Here is a 14,279-nt window from a genome sequence, read left to right as displayed (position 1 = left end):
ATGCAGTCTGTTTTTCATGGAAAAGGGTGTGGATCAGCTGCAAATGGCTGTAGGCAGCATCTTGTGGGAAATGAGAGGAAACTGTCAAAATGACATTGCTGAGAAGCTGTGAAAATACTTTCATGCTGAGAGACTTTATTTGCTACTAAGTAGGTTTGGCAATTGCGCATCACACCTCAAAACAGGAAGTTCACTGAGGTCACATTACCTTATTTGCTTAACCAGATTTTACTCCTGGGAGAGAAAGAAAGCAGTGCAGGGCATCACCTTCCACATTATCTTATTGTCTCATCTGCATTATTGTCTTATCTCTTTTCCCATCCCCATGCTTATTCTGTCATCTCATGTAACTCTGGTTTAATATGAATTTTGATAGGGCAGCATTAGATATAATGCTGTGTGCTGGATGAGACCTTTTTCTCTCTTTCTGTTGAGCACGTGAGTCTGAGTCCAAATGCCCATGAAAATCCTGCAGTTGCCACTGCAGGAGTAGCATTGCTCACGCTCCTTCTGTTTCATCTGTGGCAAAGTAAGAACACAGTAAAAAGAGAATTGAAGATAACAAAAAAAAATGTTTTTGCACAAGTCAGGACCCTGGTTTTAATTATATGCTTAGTCCATTTTGAAGCTGATAGAGAAACCCTTTTTGTGAATATGCTGAATGATGCTGCTTTGCAGTAGGGATCTTTGGGCTGTGGCCCCTGATTGTTTTCTGTGCATAGGCAAGGAGGAATACAGGCATTTTGGATAATGGCTCTTTAAGCTCTAATGAAAAATACATTACTTTGATTTCTGCTTTTTTCAGTCTTGTCATTTTCCCATTTGCTTACCTCTGTTTGGTCTCAATGATGAACATCTCTTTGATAATAAAGCTCTCCAGGGCTGAAGCCTGGAGGGAGAAGAGGGAGAAACAGTGAGGTGGCACCCCTGGATATATGGCCTGTGTGCTGGATGTCCTGTATAAGAGAGGCTGCCTGGGGGTCTGTTGGCTGGAAGGTCATCCCCCTCTTTAGTTCTTGGTGAAACAGGGGCTGTGGGGAGGCTCTTGCCCTGCAATGACCCTGACAGTGAATGGTTCTAGACTAGCAGAAACTCTGCTGCTCTTCCCTCCTCTTCCCTGAACTGTTTGTCCCCAGTTTACTGAACAGCCACATGCCAAATACAGTTTTTCCTGTGATCTCCCTTGACATGACTTAGGAAAGCCATTTCCTCAACATGTGTTCTGGTTAATTGAATTTCTAAAGCATATTTCACCTGCAGCTGTGAATTCATTATTGACAGCTCCTGCTCATGGGAACACTGAAAAGTTCAGCCTTCCAGGCCAAATAGACATGCAGTTTCACTGCAGAGTGAATGAATCCACAGTGGATAACAGTGCAGTGACTCACTTTGCATTCACAGAGACACTGAGCAGCTCTTTCCCCTCTTCCCCAAATCAAAGCCTTCACTTTCAAATGTCATCACTGTCCCTTTAAGGCATCTTCCCGAATTTGTTGTGAGAAGGCTTAAAAATATAGCACACATGAAGAAGCTTGGATGTATCCCTTTTCTTCATGTGCCAGGTTTTTCCTCTTCTCCAGCACCTAAACAAAGATGCTTTTAAAGCCATTCTCCCTCTCCATGTCTCTAGGAGGGCTGCAGCACCAACAAAGACCCTTGTATTGCCCCCATTGACACAGACTGTGATGTGTGAAAGGGAATCAGTTTGACAGCAGGGGAAGAAGCAGCCAGGCTGTTTTGAGGGAGAATGTTTATAAATCCTCAAGCATTATTAAGGGCATAGGGTGTGGAGGAATGTACAGCCCTTGATGCTCATTGAATATTTGGCTTTGTTTTCCCAAAAATTTTGGGGGTGTTAGGGCAAAGCTCCTTCTACCTTGTGTAATGAGGCCTCATCAGACTCTCCTGCCTGTGAACTGGGAAGCAAATAAGGAAGCAGCCAATTTAGAACCCTTAAGCAACAACGAAGCAGCCCAGATGGGTAAAGTCATTTTGGTAACACTGTTTTATCCTTGTGTTCAAGTTGCTGTCATTGAGCTGTGTTTTCCTCAGTAAACATTTATCAATGTTCACCAATTAAAATGTGATTTTTATGTAGTAGATAGGAATTACTAAATACCTATGAAGATGTTTGGATGGCAAATATAAAAAGTCTGTTCTAGGTAAATAATATTTCACTGGACTTCTCTTCATGGCACCTGAGTTTTTCTACTGGCAGAAGCTGTCAGACAGGTTAACCCTGTAAAGTAGAAATAAATATATTGTTTTAATTCTGCATAATTTCAAAATGAAAATCTTTAAAGACACATGTAGCACTGTTGGCCTTATATAATGAATACGCAGTAGTCATCATTAAGCTACTGTCATCTTTCTACCGATCTTTTATGTATTTCTCATTTACTGAATAGAAGGAGACTGTGGGTTTTTTGGGTTTTTTTTCCCCTTGTCTCTTGAATTCTTTTTTGACTGTTTTATTTTCCTTGCTTTGCACCAAGACAGGTAACAAGGTGTTACTTCTGTGTTGCCTCTGCTGCCCTTTTTATGATCAGAAGTGCCTTAGGTGATTGGAGAAGGGTTTCCATGCTTCCCCACGGACATTGTATCAATTTGTCTTGCTGCTGGTGTGTGACTGCTAAAGAAGCAGATCAAACATGAATGAGAATTGTTACTTTTTCTGACTGTTTTGGATACAAAAAGTTGTAAAGGTAAAAAAAGTAAGCTTCAACCTCACCATAAGAGCTGAAAGTGTCATTTTTGGTAGGCTTCCCTAATAACTTGCATGTAAATATCTGAAGCTGTGCTATACAATGCCTTTCTCACAAGTCTTGGGCATTGTGGTGTGAGCAGAAATGAATTGCAGTCAGAGGAAGGTTTATTGTGGGATTCTCTGCTGCTCATTGTCATATCAAGTGCCCGAAGACAAATCCTTTCACTTGGGTCTTCTCCATGTTCCCTTTTGGCTCTCAGAACTGAAGCAGTTGGTACTTTTTATGCTCTTACATTATTTTAATTTCTTGTTCCCCTCATTTGCTGGGTTGCAGGTACATCCAGAGGCAATGACCTTGATTGTTGCCTCTTGGGATGGTTGCATGGACCCCAGGCAGTCTGGGGGTTTGACTAGTGGTTACGAGGTCGGGATTGCACACAGCTTCTGCATTTTTAAATGCATAAACACATTTTGGCTTCTCTTGTTTTTCCCTCACTCGATGAGCATGCAGTATCTTAGGAGAAGTTACAGTCAATCCCAGTTGACAGGAAAGAATTGTATGTCAGTGCTGTGTTTTGTTTGGGTTTTTCAGCTAAACCAAGCCAGAGCGTGCGGGTGTAGTTATGTAAACAGCAAAAGCTACTTGTATTTGATTTAATAGGTCAGTCCCACCAGATGCAAAAGAGGATTTTCCCTTGTGTGCATCTCCTTTGGAAGAAGCCACATTTTCTACCCAGGCTGGAAATAAACCAGCAATAAGATGCCAAAGCAGCTCTGATGGCTCACGCGAATCATCCTCCACCAACCTCTCTGTAGATTTCTGAAACTCTCTACGCTGTTTCTTGCACAAGTGGAAAGTGCCAAAGGGACAGATGTTGCCAATTTGAACTGTACAGGGGGAAGGCAAATATTGCTAAGCAACCGAGTGCTTGAGAGAATTTTTCGGAGAGGAGCCAAGGGAGTTATGTCTGGGAGCGCCTGCAGCTTCTCATGGCTCGGTGTGAGGGAAGAGATTAAAAGTTCTTTCCTGTCAGGGCTGACGCCGCCAGCACAAAAGACACCATAACCTATTGACACTGATTAGGGCTGACAAGGCAATGTATGAAAACAGGAAATCTGCCCTGCCATGTGGGAAGGCAGTAAGACATGTTCAGAGAGGTAAGTGCAGCACACAGCCGGTGCCAGGGTGGGGTCAGCAGTTGTCTTAAGCAGGACCAGGTGGAGCCCAGGCAGGCACCCAGCCCTGTGAAGTCCAGTGGAGGCCGTGTCTGGGTCTGCCTTTCACATCTGCCTGGGAGCAGGTCGCTGAAGGACGGGCTGGTAGGGAGAGGGGAGTGTTTCCAGTGAGTCTTGTAATAACTGCAGGCTGCCTCATGTAAATGGAGTTAACTTCTCTAGTTACTGAAGGGTGAAAAAGCTTATAAACGAGCCAAGTCTTAAAACACCTGGGTGTGGTTGTGCTTCTCCCTGGCCAAGCAGTACTTCATAGGTAAGTGCCAGCCTGGAGGTCTTTGTTTTGGTGGTCACAAATGCCACTGGAGATGTTTCCTCAGAGAGTGAATCTTCCTGTTTCAAGCCTCTGAATGAATTATTTTGGCTGTAGGCTCCTGGTTCAAGAGATATGTTTTCATGAATGAAACACAAGATTTATCTTCCTATGTTGGTCATCACATTAGCACTCTCCTAATGCTACTTTGAGCACCTCCTGGACTTTGATCTGATTCTTTGCTTTGTTTGAGTATAGGAAAATGTTTAGCTAGCATGTGCTTTGCGTTGCATTTCTTACTTTATGGGATTTTTTTTTTACTGGCCACCAGTGAGCCTTGGTGGAAGTGGCATTTTGCAGCTTAAGGATGCTCCATAGGAATATGCATCAGCCCAGTGATGTGGGTTATGACAAGTCTGGTGGGACTGCTTTTGCTTCTTGGGCACTGCTCACAGTGCTCTTGCCCCATGTGGGTGCTGCAGCAGGATGGTGCCTCACTGAGGTCAGCTCCGTGGTTTTCAGCCAGCACCAGCATCAAAGGGAGAGGAGTTCCCCTGCTGTTTGTATGAGCCAGTACAGTCCTGCATGGAGAAGGGCTTCTGATGGCCCTGGGTAGGGCATGAGATTACCAGAGCTCACCAAAGCTGGCCTACAGCACTATGGTAATTTTTGAAAAGAAGTCAGCAAGTAGTAGTGTTCCTGCCCCGGCACACTACTCACTGTCGTCTGTTTTTATATGAGTTATGCCTCTCTTATTTGTTTCCTTGTGTTGTTATTCTGTGCTTTGTAGTTTCAGGTCTCATTTTTCATTTTCTCTGATGTCTAACAATGTTGCTGTCTGAATTATCTTTAACATCCTTCTCTCTCCCAAGCTTTAGATGCCAGTTTTTATCTTCATAGTGATAAGCATTTATTACTTGGACAATAAAATAGTGCTGTATTGTTTTAAGCCAGCAGAATATTTTAATTCCCTGTTGGAAAAGGTGATACTCCTAATTTTTTGATCCTCCTGCTTTTTGACACACCAATTTCTCCTCCAAACTGCTTTAGCGGTGTTACATTTTCTTGCCAATTTGTTCTGTGGGTCAAATGGTTCATAAATGTCATTAGATATTGAGATGTTCTTTTTGCACGCAATCAGGGGTATCTTGGCAGTCCATTCTACTCCAAGCCAAAGGTCTGGGTGCATTCCCAGAGGGGCTCTGCCATCAGCCCAGCTTCCTTTGCATGTACCCAACCACAGGGAGACAAACTGCAGCTGACATCACTTTGTGCTCATTTTAAACCCAACAAGGGCTGGATGCTGGAAATGTCCTTTGTCCCCTCCCTTCCCCACTGCCTCCTTCATCTAATAAAAGACACTATGGCCTTCTATGAGTCCCTCCTTTCTAGGATTCTAAATTCAACCACTTTGGCCTTTCTGCCTATTCTTCAGATGGAGCTTTTCTGGGATCAAAGGAGGAAGGAACAAGGGTGATGTTTGCTTTGGCTGCTGAGGAAATAGAGCTCAATAGTACTTGGCTTGTAGACTAATTTTTAACCAGTTACGAAACTTGACCTAAACTCCCATTATTTACAGAAACTCCAGTTTAGGTGACTTGTTCAAATGTGCACTTTCCTTTGAAGACAAACAGTAACTTTTGCTATTCAAGAGATTGCCATGTAGCTTAGGTTATGCCACAGTCAGAAATGTTATCTTGGCTGGCTTACTAAGCTTCACTAAGTGAAAAGAAAAAATTGACCATTAAAAAAACTCCAAAAAACCTACTTAAAGTTTTCAGATCTTTTTCACTGCTCAAAGTTAGAAAGAATAGCAACAACATAACAATATTTATTTCTTCCTTATCTTGGGAGATGAGAGAATTCAGTTTCTGTATTAGCGTAATTTTAAGAGCATTTATCTTGAATTAGAGCCTAAATGCAAGTATTTGTTTTAATACACTATTGAGTTGAAAGCACCCCCAAGGGGAGAAGTGAGTGAGCACTTCCCCATGCTTTTTAAGGTTAACTGCTGTATGTGTTTGCATGTTTCTGTGTCTGTAGAACGAGCACACTGGCAGAATGATTGAGCATTTTACAAGTTTGTTGTAAAATAAACAGTGTGTGGAACGATTCCCTATTAACTCTGTGGTATATATTTCTTCTAAAGCTTATATTTTTTTAACTTGGTTTAAGAACATAAGTTTTTTTAAACATGACTTATGCATGTTGTGTTTTGAATAGCAGTGGCTTATGAAGAATGCTCGAGGTTTGGTAAGATACAGAGTGAATTAGTGTAACAGGAGACAAAGTTATGTTAGATTCAACCTATTCCTCCTCAGACAAGGAATAGTTTGATTTCTTTCATCAACCTGTCAGCTCACTGCTGTTCAGACCAAGTTGTAATTCAGACTTGGCTGGACACCATCTGTTCTCTAGAGGTGAAAGGTATGGTATATTCAGCCTGAATGTTTTCACTTGAAGTAGGCATTTTACTGAAGGTGCTCTTGGGCTGTCACAATGCTTGTCTCTTTGCATTTTTGCTTTGTTAATCTTTGGCTGTGTGTGCTGAAGGAATGCCATCTGTGCTTTACCAGTGCAAAGGACATCCCTTGCCTCTTGGTGCAGGTCAGCTCCATTCCTGCCCCTCTTTGCCAACACAGTATTGATGTTACCATAATAATATTGCACATTTTTCCATAATGAAAGCAAGAGGAGAAGCAGTGTGGTATTTATTTTTCTGTTTGCTATGGTAGCAGTAACCCCTTGGGTATGTCCTACCCTTCCCTTAGACATTTCCTCAGAGCCTTCTGTGGTGCACACACAGGGAAATGCTTGTCCAGCTTTCAGGAGTCTAAGGATTGTGTGTGAAACTATTACAATGTAGAGACATTGCCTGAGAGGACATAAAAATGTCACAGTACACAAAGGTGGTGAAGATGGTGAGCCCTATCCATCATGGGCCTGCCTGCTCACATCCCTGAGGTATTTTAAATTATTTGGCTATTTTGCCATTGGTTTGTGGGAACTTTTCACGAACATTGGCATTTTTTGAGCAATTATGCATGAAGGAAATTGCGGGCAGTGAAACAGCGATACAGAAAATCTGGAAATGTCTGTAGTCTTGTCCATTTTGCTGTCCCTAGGATGCATCCGGAAAAGATGGAGAAAGTTTTTCGTTAGGCAGAGGTTTGTTGGTGTCTTGGAACTTCTTGTAACCATCTCTCCTTGTTTGGATTTTAATTCCAAGCCATTCAGACAGTATGTTAAATAAGCAAAAAAGCCATTTCTTCCCTCCAGATCATACAAACAAGGAAAGAAACAGTGAACTGATCCTCTCCCATCCTCTCAGCATTGCTTTGTTTCCTGATAACTTTTTGAACCTGGGAGGCTGATGGCCTGTAGCCTTCCTGAGTGACAAGGATCACTTCTCAAATGCCAGCCAGGTACCTTAGCTCAGCACCTCCTGCTTTGCTTAGCTGCAGGTAAAAATTGTGTGTGACAGCTCTGCAGTGTAAGCCTGTCCATAAGGAATTTCTGGGACTTGGGGAACACTGTCTGCAGCCTTTAATGCAGAGTTTAGGGAATGATAAAAATGTCTTTTAAGGAAACTTGCATTTTGAATCATGACAAAAGCAAGAGTCTTCTATATACAGATTTAAAATATTGTGGACTGGTTGTTCTAGGCACAGCATAAGCAAAGAAGGTTCTAGAAGGCTCTGTCCAGCCCTGGCCTCTGTTCCCACCTGGCAAACAAGCTCAGGGCACTGTGAGTTTTTTCCTGAGTGCACAAAGCTGTTTTCTGAGGACAGGATGAAAGTGTCTGTGTGTGCTCAGCTGAGTAATAACAAACATCTCCTGGGAGCAGACTGTGTCAACCTTGGATGCTGCTTTTACAGCTGAAAGTACAAGTTAAACTGCTTCCAAGTTAGGCTACTGTCAGTTACCTGGTCACTGTGTTTAGCATACAAAATTGAAGAGTGACCAGGTGACTGGTGGACAGGACTTGCTTTGGTTTCCCATTGTCTTTAGCAAGACAGAGGGCTTCCAAGAGACTTGTCCAATATTTGTCTTGAGGATAACTTTCATCTGTGTAGACATGATAATGGTGATAATAATAAGGCACCTTGCTGTTCCATCCACAAAACATAAAATCTAGAAATAGGGTTTTTTTTTCATTTAGTTCAATTATAAAACAATAGTGATAGTTGCCTTTGCAAGCAAAAGGATATCCTGCTATTTTTTCCCTTGCAAGTTAAGTTCCTTGGTTTGGAAGCATTTAAAGATATTTCTTCCATTTGCACTAAAGTTTAAAAATAGCATGTAGGCTCTTTCTGAGTTAAGAACTTCATTTTCTTAGGGAGAGAGATACAATTCCTATCCTTTCAACACATGTGTTTTCTTCTCTTTTTTCCTTTGGGAATACCATCCTTAGATGTACTAACAAGGATCCCTTTATTCATGTCCCTCCCACTTGCCTTCTCCTTTGATGCCCTGATCCTGGTGACTGATGCCTTTTAGCATCCCCCCAGGCTGTGTGCTCTGTCCCAAGCAGCAGCACAGAGATGTGCTGGGTGCTGGCAGAGGACTGGTAATGTTGCTTCAGGCTCCAGCCTGCCTCTTCAATTTGTTTTATTTCCCAAACCTTTATTGGCAATGCTGGTAATGCAGGGAGGAGCTGAAGGTGCTTTCAAACAGCTGGGAGAGGCTGCATCTCCAGGTCTTGTTTACTGAGTCTTTAAGGGGAGGTGCACCAAGTGCCACCGCTGCCATGATAAATCTAACTCTGCTTGTTTTCCAAGGGGAAAGTGGTCTTTGGAAATGGAAAGCATTTCTGAGAGATAGCAGCAGTTAATTATCTGAAGTGATCCTCAGAGCCACAGGATACCTCTCACCACCAAAAGCCCCAATTTCCTTGATGGTCTTAACGAGCATAGTTATTATTTTCTTATCTTTTGTTGTTTCAGCTGCAGTGGCCAGCTTTTTTTCTGGAGCAGGCTAGAGTCAGGCTATTCAAAATACTGTAAAAGTATATCTATGAGCATATATTGCAATGAGGTGGTACTGGACATGAGAAAATGTCCTGAAACAGTGACTTGTTGCTCTCACTCAAATGCTTCCATTGCAAGAAAATTGTGTATTCATTCTGTAGGGAGCAAGGGGACACAACCTCGGCCTTTTATGGACACAATACTTACAGATTCACATGAAGCAGTATTAAAAATTATTTACTAGAGAGACCTTAAGGGGACAGCAGGTAAGAAAGTTTTGTGGAATCAAGGCGTCAGAACTAGATTTTTGAGAGCTACTGTACAGATGGTCATTGCAGTGGAGAGGTGCTCTTGTGTGGAGGTTCTTCATGCAGAGTAATTTACTAGAGAGATAATCAGCCTTGGCTGGAGTCCTGATCTGCATGGCAATGTACAGGCGATGCTGCACTTAACTTCCACGCTTACTTTGTCTGGATTTCAGTTGTATTATTATTAGATGGAGTCTAGCAAGAGATGCACATATTTTTGTCAGCAGCTCAGGATTTGTAATGCATCCTTCATTAAAACATATCAACAGTCTGTTCCCCCAGGACACAACCCCCTTGGCTACTTCAGTCAAAGAAAGACAAAACAGCAATTTGTTTTTCTTACGCTGTTTGAACACAAGGAGGCCCGTGTATTTATTTTTAGATTGAGCAAAATAATCCATCTCGGGGTTAGAAAAGCGTGTAAAATCTTTAAAGAATGTTTTATTTCCTGCAGGCACCCACGCAGGAACAGGACAGTACAACCATTGTTTGCTGAGTATTTTGATGTAAAATGCTTAAATTGCCAGGATCATTCAGTGTCGGCTGAAGAAAGCTCATGGGAATGGTTTGGTTTGTTTTCAAACCTGCGACAAGGGCAGTGACAGGCTGGAGCCTCTCTCTTCACTTGGAACTGGGCTGCTGGGTTGAGGTGTGGGCAGAAGCAGAAGAGAAGGTGGTGTGGCATTTTTCTAGTGGAATAACTTTGGTGTTACCTTGGAAAAGGGAGGAGTGGACTGAAAGGAGTTAAGTGTGCTTGTGGAACTGTCCACAGGGAACCTGGCTACAGGCGAGCTGCTGGTGAAACCCTGGTGCCCACAGAGGACCTGAAACAGAACACAGAGAATTTATTTTAGAAGGCTCCTGTGGACTCTGAGACTGGTAGATTGGATTTGTAGTCTACAATGAAGTCTTGTGACATCAAGCAAGCAGCATAAACACAAATGAGAAAACAAATGCTTTTGTAGTGTAATTTCAAAGACTTTATCTGGCTGGATAAGACAGAATCCTTCTGTAAATTTCTGTAGTGCCTCAGCATTGTTTTAGTGTGCATACAGCAAAAAGCATAAATAGGTTTTGTTTTTCATGAACTACAGAAGTGAAACTTAACACTGGAAGCAATGCCAAGCAGATCCACTTTAGCTTTGCTTTGATTTGCTGGAATTATTCCAGCCTCTCTCCGTGAGGTTGAAGAACTAGGTTGGTGAGAGGGGAGACCCAGGATGTGTTGCCTGTTGCTGCTCATTGTCCATAGCTTGACCCACCCATCTGGCAACCTGCAGCTGGCACAAAACTCAAGCAAGTGCATCCCCAAACATGTATTTCTTACAGCTGCTGCAGTGGGTGCTACCTTGTTTCTGCTTTCCACAAAGAGAATCTGATATAAGGTTTTTATAAAACTTCAGCTATTTCAGTTTTATTTGTGTTTAACTTTCTCGTTTCGTCCTTTTGTATTCTACTTTATGTTTGGGGTTTTTTTGTTGTTGTTGTGGTTGTCATGTTTCTGTTGAAATAGAGTGAGCTTTCTTCTTCTGTGCCAAAAATGATGTGTCTTGCAGTAATTTCTCCTGTGAAAATTAATCCTAGTCTTGGGCAACCTGCTGAGAAAATTGCCCTCCCTTCTCATGGATTTGTTGTTCTGTGGCAGCAGCTTTCTGAATTTTCTGGAACAACTAAAGCTGCTGTTAAAGGGACTCTGCCAAATAGTACCTCTGTGTTATTTTACAGTAGTAATGAAACCTCAGACAATATTCCCTGTAATAAAATGGCCTTTAAAATCTGTAGCCATAGTTTATGGTCAGTCATTAAGTCATACTGAGCTCCATATGATTTGAGATTTTAAATAAATTATGTCTATAAAGGTTTCATTAGTGTAATGGAAGTCCCTTTTTGTTGTATATTTTTGAAATGTTTTTGAGCTTAATAGAAAAATAACACCAAGGAAAACCTAAATATATGCAAGTATTCTCACACTTGCATATGAGGGAAGTGTGAAGTCAAGGAAGGGATGGTCTCATCCCTAAAATACAGTTTGCTTTGAAGTGTTTGCACACACTTTAGCCTGATTTGTTATTGATTTAATCCTCACAGACAACAGTGCAAAGATTTACACTTGTAAGCTTTAGCTCAAACTCCACCTTTTTCCTTTTAAAAGCACTAATACTTTTTGCATGAACTTTAAAAAGGAAACAAGCAAAACCCCAAATCCCTACAACTTCTTAACATGAAAGAAATCAGAAGAAAATCTCGTGTTGACTATCTGCCTGCATCTTTCTTAGTTGACACAATTTTGATGGTTTTGTTAACTTTTCATCCCTGTTTCCCCTGTGTAGTCACTTCTCCAGTGGTTTGCAGGGTTTTTTTAATTGCAGTAGCTGCAGCAGTGATGTTTCCCAGGTTCACCCAAGTGGCTGTTGATGCCAGAGCTGAGGAAGTTGTGTTTTGTTAGAAGAGTTGGGTGCTGATGGAATCTTTGGGCCAGAAATGAAAGTGTGGCTTTATGCCTCAGGAAGCTGTTGTGGTTACTAAGTTTCACCAGGATGTGCTTCAAAACCAAGTCATTTTCTATTGTTTCCAATCCATTTAGCTACAAGCAATTAAAATATCCCTGATCCATAGCTCAGGGAATACAAGGCCATGGACTGGGTTAGTGCACATGGGAAAATACCACGTTGTACATGGACTTTGTGTGCTTTCTAGGGAACAGAAAATTTGCTGGTAGCAAAGCATACATTGAATGCACGACCAGTTATCTTTTTCTCATAATCTAAAATACCAACTTCATGAAGGTTTTTAAATTACTATTTTCTAGTTATGGGTTATTTAGCAGTTATTTACTAGCAAATATTGGGTACAATATAAGAGGTGTTACAGATTTGTAAAATGAAAATAGTTGTAGGACTTATGTTCTGTGATATGGAACACTTAAATAGCCTTGGCAGAGAATCTGCTTGGTGTCTGGTGTTCCTCAAGATAGCGTGTGAAAGCCTTTATGAATTTTCATGTTTATGTATTTGTGTCAATCAGCAATATGGTTTGAGCTTCAAACTTTGGCAGCCTCTTTCAATACATGGCAGAACATTATTGCATCCATCATCAGGATTAGTAGAGGCTTGGTTAAAATATACCTTGTCTCTTGTTGGCTGGGTCATTCTGGAAACATGCCCTGTGTGTGTCCATCTTGCGTCCGTCTGTAGCACAGAGAGGACGGATTTTTAACTGCACAAAAATACAGGAGGGAAGTTGCTTTGGAGAGTAAATTGGCTTGATATCGCTAGCGTGACTTGTGTGCAAGGAGGAGAAGGCATCTAATGTGAAAGATAGATCTCCTCCTGCTCTGGCTGGCTGAGCACAGATGGGTGAAGTGAGGACAGGATGGTAGGTTTCAGTCTGATTTTTGTCCTGCCTGTTGTTTTCAAATTATGCCTTCATGCAGTGAAGTATGCGGTTTTGTGGTCTTCATTGCATTCAAGTGGCAATGACTGTGCAGTTGACATGAAAAAATAAATTTAAAACTAGACATTCCTATTCAAATCTATTAAAGCATAGTATTAAATGGGAAGCAGCTGAAAATGTGATTGGTTTGTTTGTTTGGGTTTTGAGAGCTGGCAACCTTCTCTGCTGATAGTTGTAGGGGCAAAGCTCTCATTAGGAAACAAAGAAAACCTGACAGCAGAATGAAGGGCACGGAACTCATAATTGGCTTTTCTCATTGTTGCTGCACCACTTGCTTGGGTTTTGTTGGTGCTAATAACTCAGTCTAAGATCAGGCAAAGAGCAATAGCTGGCATGCTTGAGCTGTACACACACACACACACATTTCAGTTTTAATTAGGAGGAGATACCAGGAATGCACTCATGCTGTAGCTGTTCCTCTCCTACACTGCCTGGGTACCTGCAGCACCAGTTTCACTTAAGATGGAGATGGAGAAACAAGGGGCTTGTTTGTGCACAGGATGTCAGGGGGCAGCTCCAAATGGGCTGTGACAGCAGAGGCTTGCAAATATCAGGGATAAGCAGTGGGGTGGAAATTACTGAGATGAGAAGGAACAGAAAGGTCTGTGACACCTTAACGCTTGCCCGAGAGGCTGCCTGTATCCATTCCAGTTAATGCCTGCTCCAGACCTCCTGTCCCTGTCCTTGCACACTCTGTGTGCTCTAGCTGCCCCTGGCCTTGTCTGAGCCCACACATCTCAGTGGTGTCACACAGTGGTGTCTGAAATAATGCACGGCCAACTCTCTCTGAGAGGTGATTTTTTTTGACATCTTGCTTGAAACTCCTCTGGCACAGCCTCCTGATGAGGCAAGCTATTTAAAGACCAGAGAGAAAGCCTCAGCCTCCTTCTTGCACACACAAGAGCCATACGGTTCTTCAGCTCCACTTGGCACATGTGACAGAGTGGGATGAAAATGTGTGCTGTAATTTTTAATGTAATATCTTTTTAAAAAGAAATAACCTTAGAAGCTCTCTAACCCCATTTGCCTTATGAAAAAAACCGTCAAAACAGCCACTCCTTATCCTTTGTAGTATCTATGGCCCACATAGTATTGCGGCCAGTGGGGCATCTCTTTTGTGTGCCTGGTGGTTCCTCAGGCAGTTTAGTTTGGGTTTGATTTTTAGTTTATTATCCTGATTTCCTTATTCATTCCCTAACGGAGCAGAGCGAGGCTTGGGGCATGAGTTCATGACAGTGTGTGGATTTTGGAATTGCTCATGAGGAGAGGACATGGAAGTATTTCTGAGAGTTTTGTCACACACTTGCTATGCAGTGTGAATCTGCCTGTGCAGATTTTAAATTGTTTTCTAAATT

At 42.0% G+C, this 14,279-nt stretch overlaps 1 protein-coding gene across 1 annotated transcript in view; it reads left to right on the top strand.

Moving 5' to 3' along the window:
* Window positions 1–14,279, top strand: part of AFF1 (AF4/FMR2 family member 1) — a 66,303-nt gene that overhangs the window by 25,189 nt on the left and 26,835 nt on the right. The window lies entirely within an intron of this gene.

Source organism: Geospiza fortis, unplaced genomic scaffold (assembly GCF_000277835.1).
Source record: "Geospiza fortis unplaced genomic scaffold, GeoFor_1.0 scaffold11, whole genome shotgun sequence".
Taxonomy (NCBI): domain Eukaryota; kingdom Metazoa; phylum Chordata; class Aves; order Passeriformes; family Thraupidae; genus Geospiza; species Geospiza fortis.
This window is presented reverse-complemented; position numbering and strand designations above follow the sequence as displayed.